At 45.7% G+C, this 18,137-nt stretch overlaps 1 long non-coding RNA gene across 1 annotated transcript in view; it reads right to left on the bottom strand.

Annotated features, from left to right (window-relative positions):
• The window catches only part of LOC119972553, a 147,546-nt gene extending 131,206 nt beyond the window's left edge, over positions 1 to 16,340 (bottom strand). The window contains exon 1 of the long non-coding RNA XR_005462076.1: positions 16,230 to 16,340. This is a non-coding gene — a long non-coding RNA (uncharacterized LOC119972553). The remainder of the gene's footprint in view (positions 1 to 16,229) is intronic.
• Positions 16,341 to 18,137: the final 1,797 nt, after the last annotated feature.

Genomic DNA, 18,137 nt, shown 5'->3' with positions numbered 1-18,137 from the left:
TTGTGCTCCGGCTTGGACTGCTGTTTTGACTCCGACTCCAGCCTCCAGATCCTGTCTTTCATCACCGGCTGTTGAGCACCAGCCATCGTTCAGTAAGTGCCAAACGACGCTCGCTATGTGACCCCGGCATTACCTATACTCTAGCCGACTATTAGAGAACAGAAGGTGCAGAACAAAGGCCTTGTCCCCTGACCTTGCTGGTTCCTACTTAGATAAGTATTTAGTCGTTTAATAGTAGAAATAAGTATTAGTCTTTAGCGTATGCATGCGTATTTATTATATTTGTATAATAAATATTAATCGTTTGAACTTACTAATCCGTGTATAGTTTTATTACTTTGAACCTGACCTTGACCTACTTGTGAGGTGTCTAAATACGGCACCTGGCGACTCCGAGCTGAAAATACATACACAGAGCTGTAGTAGTGTTAAGCACACGGCCTTTAAACGGAGGCGTGTTAATTCACTCCAATAAACGCGTAATACACTCAAGTAAAACGTGCAACATTCCACTGTATATTCTGTCTGCTAAGAGAGGAGATAGCACCGAAACGAACATTCCGCATACTAATGAGGCAATCTCCGGGACAGTTAACATAGTAATGGAACGATCCCAGGGGCAATGGACACAAATAGGGAAGTGATTGCAACATTCTATAGGATACCAGACACCCCGGCACCAGCGGGGTTCGAAGACAAAGCACCTGAAGGCCCGCCCAGTAGCCGAGGGACAGCCTCAGTATTGGGAGGGATTCAACCAAATCGATTGAGAAGAGACCCAATCGATTCCCAGCAGATAGAGGGTCCGCCCAAAAGGGAGCGAAGCCTTGGGACCTATAAAAGACAGGTCCCAAACTTAGTTTGTTCTTATTGACCAGCCCTCCTCTCTTGACCAGCCCTCTCGACCAGCCTTTACCGAAGAAGACCTTGACTGAGAGAGAGGAGAGGTTCGGACAACAGCTGTCAGCAAGTAAGTGTCTCACAACGATCGCTACCAGAGATAGACACTCCTGACCCCTTTTTAACCTGTACCAACCTGAAGTCTGCGGACCCAGTGCAGAGCAAGAGGCCTTGTCCCCTGATCCGGCAGTTCCTTATTCAGATAAGTATTGGTCTATTTAGTTTTAGGAATAGTTTAATCATCTTAACGTGTGCATGAGTAGTTTATAATTGTATTATAATAAACTCATTTGTTTGTACTTACTAATTGGTGTATGGTTTTATTGCTTTGAACTGGACCTTGAAACTTGTGGCGGTATCTTAACGATACCTGGCGACTCCAGAGCTATGTAACGATACAGAGCCAAATCGAGTGTTAAGGACACTCACCCAGAATGAGCAACAGGGCCCGCTTAGCATTCTCCCACTGGCATGACCCCAATCCCACTGCCAGAGGGGGGCCAGAGCATAGCAGTCAGTTCGACGCCCATAGTGAACCTTAATCTCAGCCAGACCCCTGATTCTCCGCCCGATAGCAATCCGGATGGCAACCACCATAGCACGGAGAATCCATCCCAATATTTATACTTCCGATCCAGTTCAGTTTCTGGACAATGGTAATTCTCTGGATATCAATAGTGGAGAATTCAGCAATGGTAATGCCATTGAAAGTCAAGGGTCAATGGTTTCATCGAATCATAGAATCCCTACAATGATCATTTACAGCGTTCAGTGCTTTCCACCTAAAAATTTATATTTTTAACTTCGAACGTCAGGTAAAATACATTATCCTTTCCTAAATTAGTCCTTTTTTAAAATCCTGAGGGTACATGATTGGTATTATCTTGAACAGAATACTCAAGGCATCATAAATAATGCTGTGCAATCTTCGAGAACCATGTCACACTCCGAATGCACTCTGTGCATTCTGCAGAGGCAGAGTCTCAGTGCTACAAATCGCACTGCGTATTTGTGATGAATATTCCTTCTAACCATCATGATAAAATGAGATTAACGATAGCTAGGTTTGGTGGATTGTTGTTTATTAATGACACCCTGTCAATAAGCAGGTAAATTCCAATCATGACACTCGCTGGCAAAATCGCAAAAGAATCAAGTAATTTTGAAAGTGTATTCTTCAAGGAATGATGAGGAAGCAGCTGTCTAAAAAACAAGGCAAAGAGAAAAGCACTGGGAGTAAACAAGTCATGGGTTTTAGTGTTGAATAGGTCTGGAAAGAGAGCGAGTTGTGTGAGATGTAGCCATTATTACACAAGGGGTACCAAATACGATTCAGCATTCTGCCGGGAGCCTGCACCAGATTTCCCTGGTTGCTAATTAAACTTCACAAGACCCAGCCGGACGAAAGTACAAGCTGGCCTTATTTTCTTCCATGTGTCCAGCAATTACTTGAAATGAATAGGTGACTTCATCTTCTCCTCACAGCGTTTGTAATTTTAGGACAATTGCCAAAGAACCATGTTTCTCACTATTCAAAGACGTCATTCAAGCTGTGTTTACATAAAAACTACCAGAGCTAACATTCACCTGGAATATAGTCACTCTTTCTTTGAGGTCAACGGCATGCATCAAATGGTTGGGGGATTTGTGCAGCAATTAATTGGAAATTGCAGCCATCCATCATCTTTACTACATTTTGCAACAAGCAATATTCATATCCACAAAGAAATGTTTTCAAATGACCAAGGTCACTTGCAATGGTTTTCCGGAAACTTTAACGGACTGTTAACATTTCTAATCGTTTGTCAGTAGTGGTACCAAGTTTTCTCTTGTTAACTGACAACTGCAAACACAAGTGCAGAACTGAGGTGAGAAATGATGATAAACTGTCTCACAAATTGCCTTAGTCGTCTGGTTACATTGAATCAATGGTCATTTTACATCTGCAAAAATATTGTGAAAAAGCTCATTTTATTTGTGCTGAACTGGAGCAGCAGGGCTTCTTGGCTGTCAGTTCCAGGACTGAGATATATTGTTAAACTGCCCCGCCGGGAATTGGATTGAAACCTTCTGTAAATGAAGACATTAAAAGTTAAATTTGCTTTACAAGTTCCCGTACACGCAATAATAAAATCTGCTCTCATAAGGATTTGCCAGTTTTGAAAATATATTAAAATCATGGAACAATACAGATGAGATAAAAGCAAAATATTTCCATAGTAAAGGGTGTTGTAAATTTGACAGATTTATTAGCACCTGCTATAAATGTATCTATATTGAAAATGTGGAGTGAAATATAAGAATTGTGTTATTCTAAATTTGAAAAAAATAGCTAAGCTATCTAAAATTAGTCACATATAAAACACATACAACCCATTACACCAGTAAATTATGGTAAGCACTCAGTGAAGTAAGAAAAGAACATTTGCTTTTTGATTACATGATCTGTTCAAATTTGAGTATGAATTGCATTTCATGTGCTGGGAATTTGCATGTGCATTTCATTTACGAGGGAATATCTTACTGCCTACCATTTTTCACAAGTTATGAATAAGTGCAGCTTAGACTGGTGAGGGTACTGTTGTGATTTACTTATAATTATTCATATCTTTACCAAAATTCTAGTATTTTTATTGTATGTGGTAACTCATCTTTGAATGTTATAAAGATATAGAATGTACATTATGCATTACTCTAGAAGACAAATTTATGTTGTGTCACAAACCAGAAGTCTCAGCCTAAAATTTAGAAGGTACCGATGCAAAGCAAGCCTTTAATTTTTAAATTGAATTAATACCCGACCAATCTGTACTGTAAATGGGAGTGAGTCTCCCGAGAGTGTCATGCACTGTATTTAACCAAAATGATCTGTATTTCACTTTGTGAACTGCCACATTTGAATTGCAATGTAAAGTATCTTTACAAGAATCAAAATATGGTTACAGCACAGAAGGCCATCCAGCCCTTCATGTCTATGCTGGCCCTCTGAAGTTTCACATAGTGCTACTCTCTGTAGCTCTGCAAATCTTTCCGTTTTCAGCTGATGATCCAAAATTCCCTTTTGAAAGCCTCAGTTGAGCCTTTCTCTACCACACTCTCAGACAGTACATTCCAGATCTGAACCACTGACTATGCGGAAACGTTTTTCCTCACATCACCATTCCTTCATTTGCAAATTACCTTAATTCTCTCCCCTCTGGTTCTCAACTCATCTAGGAACAGTTCTCCCCATCTACACCACCCAGACCTCTCATTATTTTGAATACAATTTTGAATCAAATTCCTTCTCAATCTTCTCTTCTCCAGGAAGAACAGTTGCAACTTCTCCAATCTTTCTATGTAACTGAAATACCTCGCCCCTAAAACCATTCTCATGAATCCTTCTCTTACGCCTTCACCTCCTTCCTAAAGTATGCTGCCCACACCTTGGTGCAATGAACCAATTGATGCCATACCAGTGTTTTATACAGGTTGTCATGACAACAGAGAGTGACCTCAAATTACTTGCGGACATACTGAACTTTTAAGTAAGACACATTGAGTGGAATTCAACCAAAAAAGTAGTGGACGCGATTCTCCAGCCTTGTCGCGCTCTCACTCGAGCGAAGCGAGGCTGGTGGATAGTGGGAGAGGCCGAAATCGAGAACCGCACCGGATAGCAAACAGTTTGTGATGCAATCGGCCCGCTCCCCTAGGCGATATCGGGGTAGCCTGGCGAGAAACCAATTATCACCACTTAAGCCCTATTTCCATACAATTAACGGGAGCCACCCGTTATCCAATGGCCTCCTGTCACTTAGCGGCCTCCCCAGCAAGTGGTCACGCTGGTGCCAATTAGTACTCCTAACGATGCCCCCTCTGTGACTACTCAGGAAATGCTCCCCCACAATTGCCGGGAGGGCCCAGACTGGCGGTGGTGTGCCAGCCATTGGAATCTTCACCACCTTCGAGAAGCTTGCCCTGGAGGTGACCAGTGTGGCTGAGGACAGGGCGGTCACTAACAAGGAGACTGGCGGATGCCACAGAGGTGAGGAACCACTGGGTCTCACCCGGAGGACCTGTCAAATGTGAGTTGTTGGAGCTAGAATTACCACGGCTGCTGACACCAGACTTGCCCTCCGATAGCTCCTCGTTAAAGGATTTAAAGTGTACTCATTCCAATTACAGGGCCTCGAAAGAGTCCTGTATTGTTATTTTTTATCACTACCTTCCTGAATTGGGAATGGATAACTTGCGCGTCTGCTGCCTTCCTTGGATGTGGTAGCTGTTTCTCAGGCTCCCTCTCCGTAATTGAACCCTGATTCCCCATTACCTGTGGTCACCACGGTAGACACAGAAACTACCATGGAAAGTTGATAGGGCAGACATTCGAATGAGCCATCAACGTCACGAGTACGTGCGCTCGGCCCGAGGTTATCTAGAGTCAGCAAAGCTGCCCGCAGGGCCCGGATTGGCTTTGGTCTGATAAATGCTCGCAACCCCACACGGGTTTGTGCACGCTTGCATGTATTACCTCTAGAATTATCACAGTTATCCAAGTCACGTCATTGCCTTACTGACCCATCCCTCTCACTGACCACATGTCCATTCTTCCGCAAGTCCTCCAGCCGACGGTGCCGGCTCATCCTGGTAGCACAGTAGCATAGTGGTTAGCACAGTTGCTTCACAGCTCCAGGGTCCCAGGTTCGATTCCCGGCTTGGGTCATCGTCTGTGTGAAGTCTACACGTTCTCCTCGTGTCTGTGTGGGTTTTTTCCGGGTGCTCCGGTTTCCTCCCACAGTCCATTGATGTGCAGGTTAGGTAGATTGGCCATGCTAAATTGCCCTGAGTGTTCAGGGATAGGGATGTGTGGGTTTAAGTGGGATGCTCTTTCCAAGGGCCGGTGCAGACTCGATGGGCCAAATGGCCTCCTTCTGCAGTGTAAATTCTGTGATTCTATGATCCCGAGTGGCACCCTGTCCAGCTTCCCAGGAGACCACCGAAGAGGAGAGCTTTGAGGATGCCACTGTAATAGTCGCATCACAGCTGACATCAGCCCCTCCACCAATGCAGATACACACACCTCGGTGGGAAACGTTAATGGTTAGGCTTCTGCGGCACAATCTGGTGAACACCACACTGCTGCTGGTGTACATCAGGTGGAGGCAGGAACCCCCAGGTGAGACAGCAGTCGGAGCAGCCTGATGCTGAGCCTGTGGAAGTGGGTTACCGGAGCTAATGGAGATGATACGGTGTGGCCGGAAATTCAGAGGAAGGTGTCAGTGACACTCCAGCAGATCCACAGCCACTTTGAGGAGTTCCAGAGGCTACGGGCACAGGAGATGTTGCCGGAAATACGTGGCACCAAGGCCAACACTGTTAGGGTGGTGACCGCAGTGGAGAGCCTGGTGCATGACGTCGGCACCATTAGTGAAGGTGTCCAAGGTGACGTGCAGTTGGTGACGGCCATGGCTGTGGGTCTCTACAGAATGACTGCCTCACTGGAGGATGTCACCCAGTACCTTGGTGATGTTCTGTGGGACATGTCCCGCTCTCAGATGGGAATGACTGTGGCGCAGCAGAGCTTGTCCCAGTTTCAGGTGGGCAATGCTGAAGTGCAGCAGCGAATGTACCAGTCATTGAACAGCATCACTGACGGTGTCGACATTATAGTGTAGACCATGGGCAAAGCCAGGGTTGGCAGAGCCGGTCGACACAGCCGGGGCTCGAACCAGCTGCCTGTCTGTTCCAAAGTGAACCCCAGGGCTGTATTGGCACCGAGTGGGAGGAGGGAGCATCGGGTGCCAACCCGGCCCTGTCCCAAGGGGTGGCAAAGGTGGCCACCAGCTGCCCCGTGTTACACCCTCTGATGAGGCTTTGTCTCGAAGTCAGCACACGGGACAGTGCAGCACGGCTGTTCATGTGCTACTGACAAGTGAGCCTGGGCCCTCCGGCCTCATAGCCCCCAGACACGACGGCCAGGGGCATCGAAGGCCACGGAATGAAGTAAGCAGCTGGCTGACTCCGCCTCAGATGTGCATCCTGGGGACACATCGAGACATGGTGGTAGAGCTAGGAGGGCGAAGCAGATCGAGGACCACTGAGGGTACCAGGACATGGGGAGAGGAGGTGGGGGGAGATAGGGGCTGAGGGGGCTGGGGGTGAGGGAGGGGCAGCACCATCGTGAGGGCGGGGATTTGTCAATCACAATAAAAACCTTTGTGCACAATCAGTATGATGCCTCTGTCACCTTATTCCGCAATGCGGGCTGACCCCCGAACCCTTGGCCTATCTCTCCAGGCATCACCCCCTCCCCGTAACACCCACCCACCCACCATCCGGCCGTGAACATGTCCCCGCAGCTGCGTCCCATCCTCTGGGTGTTTGGATGTTGGCTGCTGCGTGTGTGATGTTGCCTCCCACAGTGTTCAATCACAGTGTCCAGGTATCAATGTAGGATTGGGATGCTGGGCAAAGACTCCCGCATGCTACATGGTCCACCCACCCACAGGAATCCACTTGGGATGTGAGAAGTGTTCACGTAACCATGATTGGCAATTCCCTATTCACGATAGCCTTCAGCTGCACGGCCAGAGGCTTCGGCAGTCGGTGGGGCAGACGGTAAAAGACAAGGATTGCCCCAGGAAAGGGTACACACAATTCAGGGGTTGGCATGGTGGTGCCGCAAGCGGTTGCTGCCCCAGCGCACCCCCCACCCTCCCATGGCGGCCCACCCATGCGGTGGGACCCCCACCCCAAGCCGAGGGTCCCCCACTCCCACTCCATACTGGGGTGGCAATCCCTGTGCTCCCCGGCTCTTCGCATGTGATCAAAGATGGCTACTCAGCTCCTCGGTTCCCTACAGAAGCCCTTCCGCCAGGTTCATGTTTTTAAAAAGGAATACTAATCGGTGCCAGAGTGAGCACTTGCTGGGGAAGCCACTGAATGACTGGAGGCCGTTGGACATGGGGTGGTTCCTGCTAATTGTATGGAAATGGGGCATAAGTGGTGATAATGGTTTCTCGCCCCGCTACGGTGAGATCCCGATTTCGCCTACAGGAGTGGCCGATTGCATCGCAAACTGTTTGGCGCCTGGCACAGTTCTCGCTTTTGGCCTCTCCCACTATTCACCGGCCTCGTTTCGCTCTCACTCAAGCGAAACGAGGCCAGAGAATTGTGCCCATTGTGTTAGAAATGTTAATGTTTAAGCTATTAGCACAATTATTAGAGATCCCCATGACATTACCCTTTTTATTTTGTTCAATTCTATGAAGGAGCTTGCTTTTCTATCAATGTTTATTTCTGATAATGGATGAGACTTGAGATATGGACCTATATGCTGTCAGACTTGCTAAGTATTTTCAGCATTTTCTACTTTCATTTCTGATGGCATCAATATCAGGCCCAGGCTGGCAGCGTGAATGGGGCTGGTAAGTAACAAATCTCAATGACAGAATGCTATGGTGTTCCCATAGGCCACCTGCAACTTGTTTTCATATATTTGCTAAGTGTCAATTCTACCACTGTAATAGAAGAAAATGTGGAAGTGTGTAAATTAAAGTTTGCATGTTGAGTTGATAAAATATATGAACAATTACTTATTTTTTATTGTCCTTGAAATTAAAAATGTTATATCCATTTTCTGCCCCACATGCAGTACAGCCTCATTATAGACGGAAGCATTCAACTTAAGCATGTTAAATTTGTTTCCTAAGCCTGCATGACCAGTCATTCCACTTCACACACGGGTCGGAATTTATCTACCGTTGGGATTCTCTATTCCCGCCGGCAGGCGACAGGAGTAGAGAATCCCGCCGCCAGTGAACAGCACGCCACCGAGAAATATGCGGCTGGGGGATTGGAGACTCCAGCCCATTATCAATTATTTGAATACTATTAAATAATATGACATGATAAAGCACAATATGAAGTTTTGTATCTAAAGATCCAGGCTCGAAAATCAGCCTATATCTGAACATAGATATTGGGCGCGATTACCCGAAATGGAAAGAAACAGCTGGCGTCGGAGGCCGCTCCTCGCCCCCTATCCCCCCCCGGGGCTAGGAGCAGTGTTGTGCGAATCTCGGGCGCCGGGCCCTGACGATTGCGTCAAAGCGGCGTGCCGAGAATGACGCGGCCGGCGGCACCTAAGTGACGTCAGCCGAGCATGCGCAGGTTGGCCGGCTCCAACCCGCGCATGCGAGGTTGCCGTCTTCCCCTCCGCTGCCCCGCAAGACATGGCGGCTTGAACTTGCGGGGCGGCGGAGGGAAAAGAGTGCGCCTCTTAGAGACGCCGGCCCGACGGCCGGTGGGCACCGATCGCGGGCCAGACATCTGATGAGCATGCCCTTGGTGCTCGATCCTCTCTCCGCCCCCCACAGGCCCCACACTTACCTGCCGCGCGATGTTCACGCCGGCAGCGACCAGGTGTGGTTGCCGCTGGCGTGAATCTGTCGGGGTCGTCAGGGCCGCTTGGCCCATCTGGGTCGGAGAATCGGCGGTCGCCGTGCAAAACACAACACGCCATTTTGGGGGTGTGTGGGAGAATCGCGGGGAGTGCCAGGGCGGCGTGGCGTCATTCGCCCGGCCCTCCTGCTATTCTCCCCCCCCCCCCAGCGTGGGGAGTGGAGAATTGCGGCCATTGGGCGGGATTTTTTGGCCACGCCCGCCACAAGAATCGTCACGGACGGGACATGGACTGTTAAAGGTCCGTTGACGTCGGGCAGGATTTCTGACCTCAGGACAAGCAAGGCTGAAAAATCCTGCCCATTGTGGTTGAACTAACCTTCTTCACTAGATCCAGAATGAAACCAGATTGAATAGAAAAGGCAGAATGGAAACCAAGAGTAGAGGCACAGAGAAGGGGACAATTCTAAATCTACTTACTTGATGAGCTTGCCAATTCAGTTAGAAACTTCAAACTCTGAAACCACTTTGCACTTGAATCACCCGAAATCCCTTGGGCATTAAAGTCTAACCCAGATTTTTGCCACTGAATTAAGAACGATTTTTAAGTGCCAATTTGGCTTGGGTTTAGTAGAAGTCAACAGTTCTTTTTGGGTGATCTGGTTTAATAGGAGGGTTACCAACACTATAGGATTGTCCCTGAGTCTCCAGAAATTAAAATTAATTTCCTGGATACTGCCACAAACAGGAAGAAAAAACATTTTCCTTTTTCTTTGAACACTTTTATTTATAAGTTATAACAAACCCTTGCCTGGAGCAATTGGAGGTGAGGTGACTGAATGAAATCTCCAAGAATGCGTCCAACCAGAAATGGCATCTCTATTCATGGTATGATTTATTAGAAACCTTTACATGTTAGTTAGACAATCATTAGGCATGCTCTGGAATCACAGTAGATTGTCTAGAATAGGTCATCTGTAATTATTATTTTTTTACTTTGCTTTGTTTCCCAGCATAGTAATTTGCCACTTTGCTGGCATATTTATTATAATGAATTAATAAACTAAATAATTCCATTATGAGAATTAATACTGCGCAAAGTCAATTCTTGATGCCCCTATTAGTAACTTCAATGGTTGTATTGTTAATTATGTAATTTATTTTCAAGCCTAGAGCAACCAAATATTTACCATGACATTATCCTTGTGCTTTAATTAATTATATTTTGTTAAATTATGCTTCGCTCGCAAAAAATGCATTACAAAAAAATACTGGATAACATTATTTATTGAAAGCATTAATAAATTAAATAATATCCAACTCCTTTTTTTAGTGTTTAAATGTTACAATTTTGGTAATTAATATATTTAAACAATTTTAAAATTAGTTTTGATGTATATTAAATATTCATTAATATATAATGTCATTTAGCCTCCTGTAGCATTCAAGAAAGATCAATCAACATTGCTTTTTACAAGGCACACGGGTAGGCACAATTAAGTCATTACTTATTGAATAGTTTGGAGGTTAAACAATAGCTGCTGTTAAAAATATTTAAACCTAAATAATTTCATGAGCTTATTTGACTTCAAGATGAAGAATTTAATTCAAAAAGCATAATTTATAGACATCTACTTGTGAAACGGTTCATCACACTCCCAAATAACACCTATTCAATCAAGTTGTACCACAATATTTCACACCTTGTATTAGTTCCATTAACAAATTTCAGAGAGAAAGAAGAAAATGTTGTATTTATATTGCACCTTACACAGCTTCAAGATGATCCAAAACACCATATTCAATGAATCACAGGGGTCCACCTTCCTGGCATTTTGTGGGTAGATAAGCAGGGGCAAAGTGCCAAGGGCAGTAGGGCAAAGAGCTAACCACAAAGAAGAAAACAGCTGACAGTGGGGGCACAAGTCTTAGATGTTGGGCTCAGTGGTGTTGAGGGGGAACACCCTCCACCGGTACTAGATGGGCAAGGGAGAGTAATGGGATACAGGAAGAAAACACAGGCCATACCTTCCTCACAAGATTTACCGGCAAAGAGGAACTACCTGGAGTAACCAAGACCCAGTGCCCACAGACTCTCCAGGCAGGTGGTCCCAATTATAAAGACCTTACCTCATGGCACTGGTCACCATGCTCTGCCAGTAATTGTGAAAATCACTGAGGCATTCAACTTCTTTGTTTCTGGCTCCTTCCAAGGATCAGCTGCAGACTTTAGTGGCATTTCAGAAACAGCTGCACACTACTGCATCTCACACATCACTGATGCTGGAGATGCATTTGTTTCATGACAAATGAGGCAAATAGAGTGCAATGGGATTTTCCACCATTAGTGGATTCCACAAATCCATTGCGCCAATCTGATCATCAAGGCACCCAGTGACCGGCCAGTGAGATGAGGAGAAACTACTTCTCTCTGAGGGTGGTGAATTTGTGGAACTCACTGCCCCATAGTGCGGTGAAGTCTGAATCATTAAATAGTTTCAAGAAGGAGTTAGATATACTTCAGATAAAATAAATGGGTTAAAGGGATTTGGGGACCAGGTAGAGAGGTGGATTTGAGACCAGGTCGAGATCAGCCAGAAGGGCTGAATTGCCTATTTCTGTTCCTTATCCCTATGTTCCTATTACTCAACAGGAAGGGTTTCCACTTCTGCAAGGATCAGATGAAGAAAAGCGTCCTCCATGTGTTTGAGTGTTTTCCTGGCAGCTGCCATGACTCCTTCATCCAGTGCTAAACCAGGCTGCTGCAATCTTCACTCCTTCCCCCATAGACTGTGAATAGATCCCAATGGACAAGAGGTAGCCCTCATCCCTCTGAGAAAGGCACAGAAATAGTACAACCAATGCCATCTGTTCGCTACGGCAACCATTGAGCAGGCAATTGGGTTTCTCAAATGCAATTCCACTGCCTAGATTAGTGAGCTGTCACCCTACAATAAACTCCTGTAGTGGTCTCACCCATTGTGGTACAAACATAGGTACATAAGTAATAAGAGCAGGAGTAGACCATATGGCCCATCGAGTCTGCTTCACCATTCAGTATGGCTTAACTCCACTTTCTCGCTCACTCTCCATATCCCTTGATTATGAGAGGCCAAAAATGGGTCTACCTCAGCCTTAAATATATTCAGTGATATTGTATCCACAATATTGTACCCCCCGGAGTACAAAATTCCAAGGATTCACAATCTTTTGAGTGAAATTTCTCTTTATCCCAGTCCTATATGATCAGCCCTTTATCCTGAAGTTGTGCCACCTTTTTCTAGGAGCTATGTCTTAGTATCTAACTTGTCAAGCTCCTTATGATCTTGAATGTTTCAAGGAGATTACCTCTTATTCTTCTAGAGACCAACATGTCATTTGCTCTTCCAATTGCTACCTACATGCTCACTTTTTATGTTCCTTGGAGAAGTATACCCAAGTCTGTCTGAACATCAGACTTTTTGAGAAATATTCTGCTTTTCTATTCTTTTGATGAAAGTAAATCATTTCACACTTCCCTGCATTAAACTTACTCTCTGATGCAGTATTACCGTTAAACTATCTTTCCTTTTCTGCCCCACTTAGTTTGTCTTTACCTACATCGATATACTTTACTATTGCCTCAATTTTTATCTTTGCATATCTAAATCTCCCCCTATGCTGGTCTAAAGCCATGTCCCCCCATTCTGACCATATTTTAAAGTGCAATCTTCTTGGTACTTCCTGTCACACTCTGGCGACCATTATCTTATCCTATCTCTTTATCTTTCAAAATATAACCTCATGTGAACACTTCCCTCTATTATTGAGTTCACAGAATTATAGAATTTACAGTGCAGAAGGAGGCCATTGGCCCATTGAGTCTGCACCGACCCTTGGAAAGACCACCCTACCTAAACCCACACTTCCACCCTATGCACGTAATCCAGTATCCCCACCTCACCTTTTCGGACACTGAGGGCAATTTAGCATGGCCAATCTACCTAACCTTCACATCTTTGGACTGTGGGAGGAAACCGGAGCACCCGGAGGAAACCCATGCAAATACAGGGAGAGCGTGCAGACTCCGCACAGACAGTCACTCAAGCCAGGAATCGAACCTGGGACCCTGGAGCTGTGAAGCAACTGTGCTAACCACTGTGCTACCGTGCTGCCCTTATTTATTATTTATTAGTTATTTGACTTACCAGAGCACTGGTACCAGCGCAGCTGAGGCAAAGGTCACCCTAACAGTACAGCTCCCTCTTTTCCCACACTGGTGTTAGTGCCCCATGAATCAAACCTATTCTACACTAATCTTTGAGCCATATATTTGACTCTCTGCTCTTATTTAGCCTATGCCTATTTGCTTTTGTCTCATGTAGCCCTTAGTTGCTCATATTCCCTCAGCAAAAACCCTTCCTTCATACAACCTATGTCATTGGTACCCATGTGGACCACGACAACAGATCCTTCTCCTCACATTCCAAATTCCTCTTCAGCTCAGAGGAGATGTTGTTAACCCTGGTACCTTTCAGGAAACACAGCCTTTGGGACCTTGCCCTTGGCTGCAGAGAACAATATCCATCTTTCAAACAGTGCTGCACCCAACTACAACTACGTTCCTTTTTGCATCGCTTACCTTGAATAGTTCCTGCACCACAATGCTGTGGTCAGTTTAATCAACAGACCCTGTTCTCATCCACACAAATTGCACTCCCTTGAACCTGTTGGGTAACTGCAGGGCTAAGGCTCCTCCATTGCTATCTTCAGGGTCCAAATACTTGCCTCACTTAGAGTCACATGTTCCTGTCCTTGACCTTCAATTACCCAACATAAGGATGCATACAGTGCCCAACTCTGAACCGAAGTTCTTGAACTGCAGACAATGACTGCAGATGTGGATGCTATGGATGACACTAGTGTCCATGCAGATCCCAGGCACTGCAATTGCAATACATCACCAGACCTGACATGTTTTTATTTATTTAATTAAATTTCAAGTTTATAAATATCACACAACTATAAATATACTAAAATATTTATATCTCCCTGTAACAGTTAAACCTATTCCCCAGTAAATTAATGCTGCTAGATCTGCTCTGTTCGTCTATACACTTCCTCTTTTACGTACCCGATTGAAATTTATAATTTCTCAGTTTAGAGTTTAGAGAGAGGAGAAAAACAGATGACGGTCTCTGCAGAGATGGGATTTGGAGGATAGGCTTTATAAAATAAAGGATAAAGTTTGACGGTTTTGATGTTCTCGATCTGGAGTTCCCTCATGTGAAGACGGGCCACTGATCCCAGTAGATCCAGTGTGGAAGTTTTCACCTACGGAGCTTTGGCACAGAAGAGAATGTAACCGAATCTCTCCCTCTTGTCTCTGCCTCTGGCTTTCCAAAGAGAGACAAGTTCCACTGAGGTGAGGAGTCTTAGCTTGACACAGCCACCACTTTATTACAGACAAGGCGAGGAGAAGGCAAGCCAGGCAACTTTTTACTTTCTCAGTTCAGCCGCAACTGAATTCCAAAATACAAGTCCAAAACTTAAAGCTCATTCCGGTCATTTGATTTCCAGAAAATCACTAGCCTTTGCCTTTAAGTCAGTTTTTTTTTCATCAATTAAAATAACTGCAGTGCAAATAAGAAAACAGCTCTACTTCCTCAAGTACCATGCCGATCAGATGATTTCTTGGAAATGGCATTGTTGCTCCCAGTCATAGAAATCATAGAAATCAAAGAATCCCTACAGTGCAGAAGGAGGCCATTTAGCCCATTGAGTCTGCACTGACCTCTGAAAGAGCACCTCACCCAGGCCCCCACCCTACCCACTGCATCCCCGTAACCCCACCTAACCAGCACATTTGTGGACATGGGAGGAAACTGGCGCACCGTGAGGAAACCCACGCAGACACGAGGAGAACGTGCAAAGTCCACACAGACAATCACTCAAGGCTGAATTGAACCCAGGTCTCTGGCACTGTAAGGCAACAGTGCTAACCACTGTGCCACCGTGCCACCCTGCCGCCCGTGCTGTCCAAAGGTGAACTCATAACTTTTTGTAAAAAACACCTAAGTGTTCAAATAACGCAATGCCCTTCCAAATTTTAAAAGGAAAATGTTTGCAATGGTACAACTTTCCCAACAATAAGATTTTTTTTTGACACAGCTGGTGGGCTCTGAGCCCCCGCACTTCCTGCTAGTCTTCTTTTGTTCTCGCTCTTTTTGCTTCCTCTGCACTTTTATGCTCACTGTTGGTGTCACCTGTTCTGGCTCTCACTGCTGTCACCACTTTTTTATATTCCCTGCTGGTCTCACAGTGTTCTGGTGGTCTGCTGCACTCACTATAGTGTTATCCTCCAGAGAGAAGTGGAGCTTGAAAACAGAGTGGCCCTAAAGCCAGATATCTCATGAGAGGAATTGAGAGGTGGGAGAGGAGGGGGTTGATGCCAAACACTGAGGTGGCCGGATGTAAAGGGAAGTGGCTGGGCAGGACGTGGAATATGGACATCTCATCACAATACCATGAATGTCAGTGATCATTTGATTCAGGAACATTTCAGCTGAGGCCCTCTGTTCTGGGATGAAAGGCACACTGGGGAATCAGTATGAAGTTACTGGGCGAACACATCCGTTGAAGATGCAACCATGAACATCTTAATTCCAATGAATATCCGCCCACAGGCTTTGCCATCACCATGGCGGGTTAACCCCTGATTTCTTTAACTATCTCATCATACTTGTCATGCCAACAATCAAAGGAGCTTGAGATCCGTGGCTTAAAGAATTGATTTTCAAACTTCTTTTCCCACGACACACTTTTACCAACAGGCCGATCTGCAGGACCCCTCCAGCCGACTTTCGTGACCCACGCTGGCCTACCTTTGTCGCCCAATCTTTGCAACCCACACCTGCTGGCCTTCGCGACCCATGCCGGCTGACCTTTGCACCATTTCTGCTTACCTCTAATGCGACAGGTAAACCTGCTTTATCCTCATGATCTCACTTGCTTTGTCATTCAATGATACATTTCTGCTAAGGACTTCAGCTGATGATTTAAGTCCTCGTTGCATCTGTTGAAAAAAAATCGAGAGGTTTGTCCTCAAACTCACCATGCTTAGTCTTCAAATGCTTTTGAGGTTTTGATGGTTTTAAACTTTCATTTGGCAGCACTTCGCTACATATAACACACATGACCTTTCCACTGGCACAATTAACAAAGCCATACCTCAATAAATCATCTTTATACTGCTTTGTTTCCGATTTCAGTCTCGTCTTAATGGGTTGTTCACCAGAGACACTGGAGCTCTGTATACAGCTCATGCCGGCCCTGCTTTGTCCTGACGTGGACTCTCCTGCAGAGCTCTCTTCAGCAGATTCAGTTATGAGATCCTCACCTATTGTGGCTCTGGCTCCCTCTTACTTATTACAAAATGATGCATCTTCAGTTCTTCACAGTCCTGTTGCTTGCTTGTTGGCAAAATGGAGGAATCTCTCTTCCAAGATTCTGCACCCAAAGCACGGACATTCAGGGCACATGGCGTCAGTGTACATGCTGGGTGCATGACCTGCTCTCTGCCACACTTCTGGCGGGAAGACTCTATCATTCACATTTAAAGGTCTGTTGCGGCCGGCATTCCCAACTTAAACACTGGTCACGACCAACATTCTTAAAAGCCGGTCGCAGCTGTTGGGTGCTTCTCCTGCGATCAGGAATGTTGCGACTGATTGCTCCGCAACCCTCCTCACACCTGCATGTGATCCACCAACGGGTTGTGGCCTACAGTTTGGAAAACCCTGGCTTAATGCGTCATTGTTTCTACAATTTAGAAAGTGAAATAGTGCTGAAGGCAATAGGAAAAAGTATCAGGAGCCTACTCAGTGCTCCACACGACACGGCGGCCTCCGCGCAGTACTCCCCTTGTGGCCTTGGCAGATGTGGAGACAGCCTGTTTACTTGTTCTTGCTCTGGCTCAGATCCATGTGGCAGTTATCCTTATTGTGAAAGTTCCTGTGGTGGTATCTCCAATGAATATTTGCACCACAAAACTAACAGGAAATGACCATCTCCAACAAGAGAATGTTGGGAATGGTTATTGCCTGGCAGTTACATGGCATGAATGTTGCTTGTCACTCATCAGCCCAAGTCTGGATGTTGTCCAGATATTGCAGGATATGAGCATAGACTGCTTCAGTGTCTGCAGAGTTGCGAGCGGTATTGAACAGGGTGCGATCATTAGTGAACATCCTCAATTCTGACTGAATTGGAAGGTCATTGTTGGAGCAGCTGAAAATGGCTGGACCGAGGACACTACCCTGAGAAACTCCTGTGACAATGCTCTGGAGATGAGATGATTGATCTCCAAGATCCACACCACAACCACCTTCCATTGTGCTAGGTATGAATTTATCCAATGGAGAGATTTTTCCTTGATTCCTGATTACTTTAATTTTGCGCGGGATCCTTCATGTTTCATTCAAAAGCTGCTTTGCTGTCAAGAGCAGACAGTCTCTCCTCATCTCTTGAGTTCAAGACTATAATTAGGTCAGGAGCTGAGTGACCCTGGTAGAACCCAAAGTGAGCATCTCTGCGCAGATTATTGCAACAGTGACAATGGCTGGAACCTTCCATTGCGGAGTCTAAGATTGGTGGCAGGTGTGACGATGGGAATTGCACAGAGCCCATCGAGGCCTAATAAAAATGAAAATGCTAGTTCGAAGATACATTTGTGACCCAGAATAGATAAGGATATTGAACGCATGGTGCGCTGTGTGACCACTGCCAGACACAGCTTATGTTTCCACCCAAAGCCAACCTCCACCCTTGGAGTGGCCTTGTCGCCCATGGATGAGGATACAAGGGCAATTTAT

Source organism: Scyliorhinus canicula, chromosome 10 (assembly GCF_902713615.1).
Source record: "Scyliorhinus canicula chromosome 10, sScyCan1.1, whole genome shotgun sequence".
Classification (NCBI taxonomy): Eukaryota; Metazoa; Chordata; class Chondrichthyes; order Carcharhiniformes; family Scyliorhinidae; genus Scyliorhinus; species Scyliorhinus canicula.
Note: the sequence above shows the minus strand (reverse complement) of the source record. Positions and strands in the feature narration are given on the sequence as shown.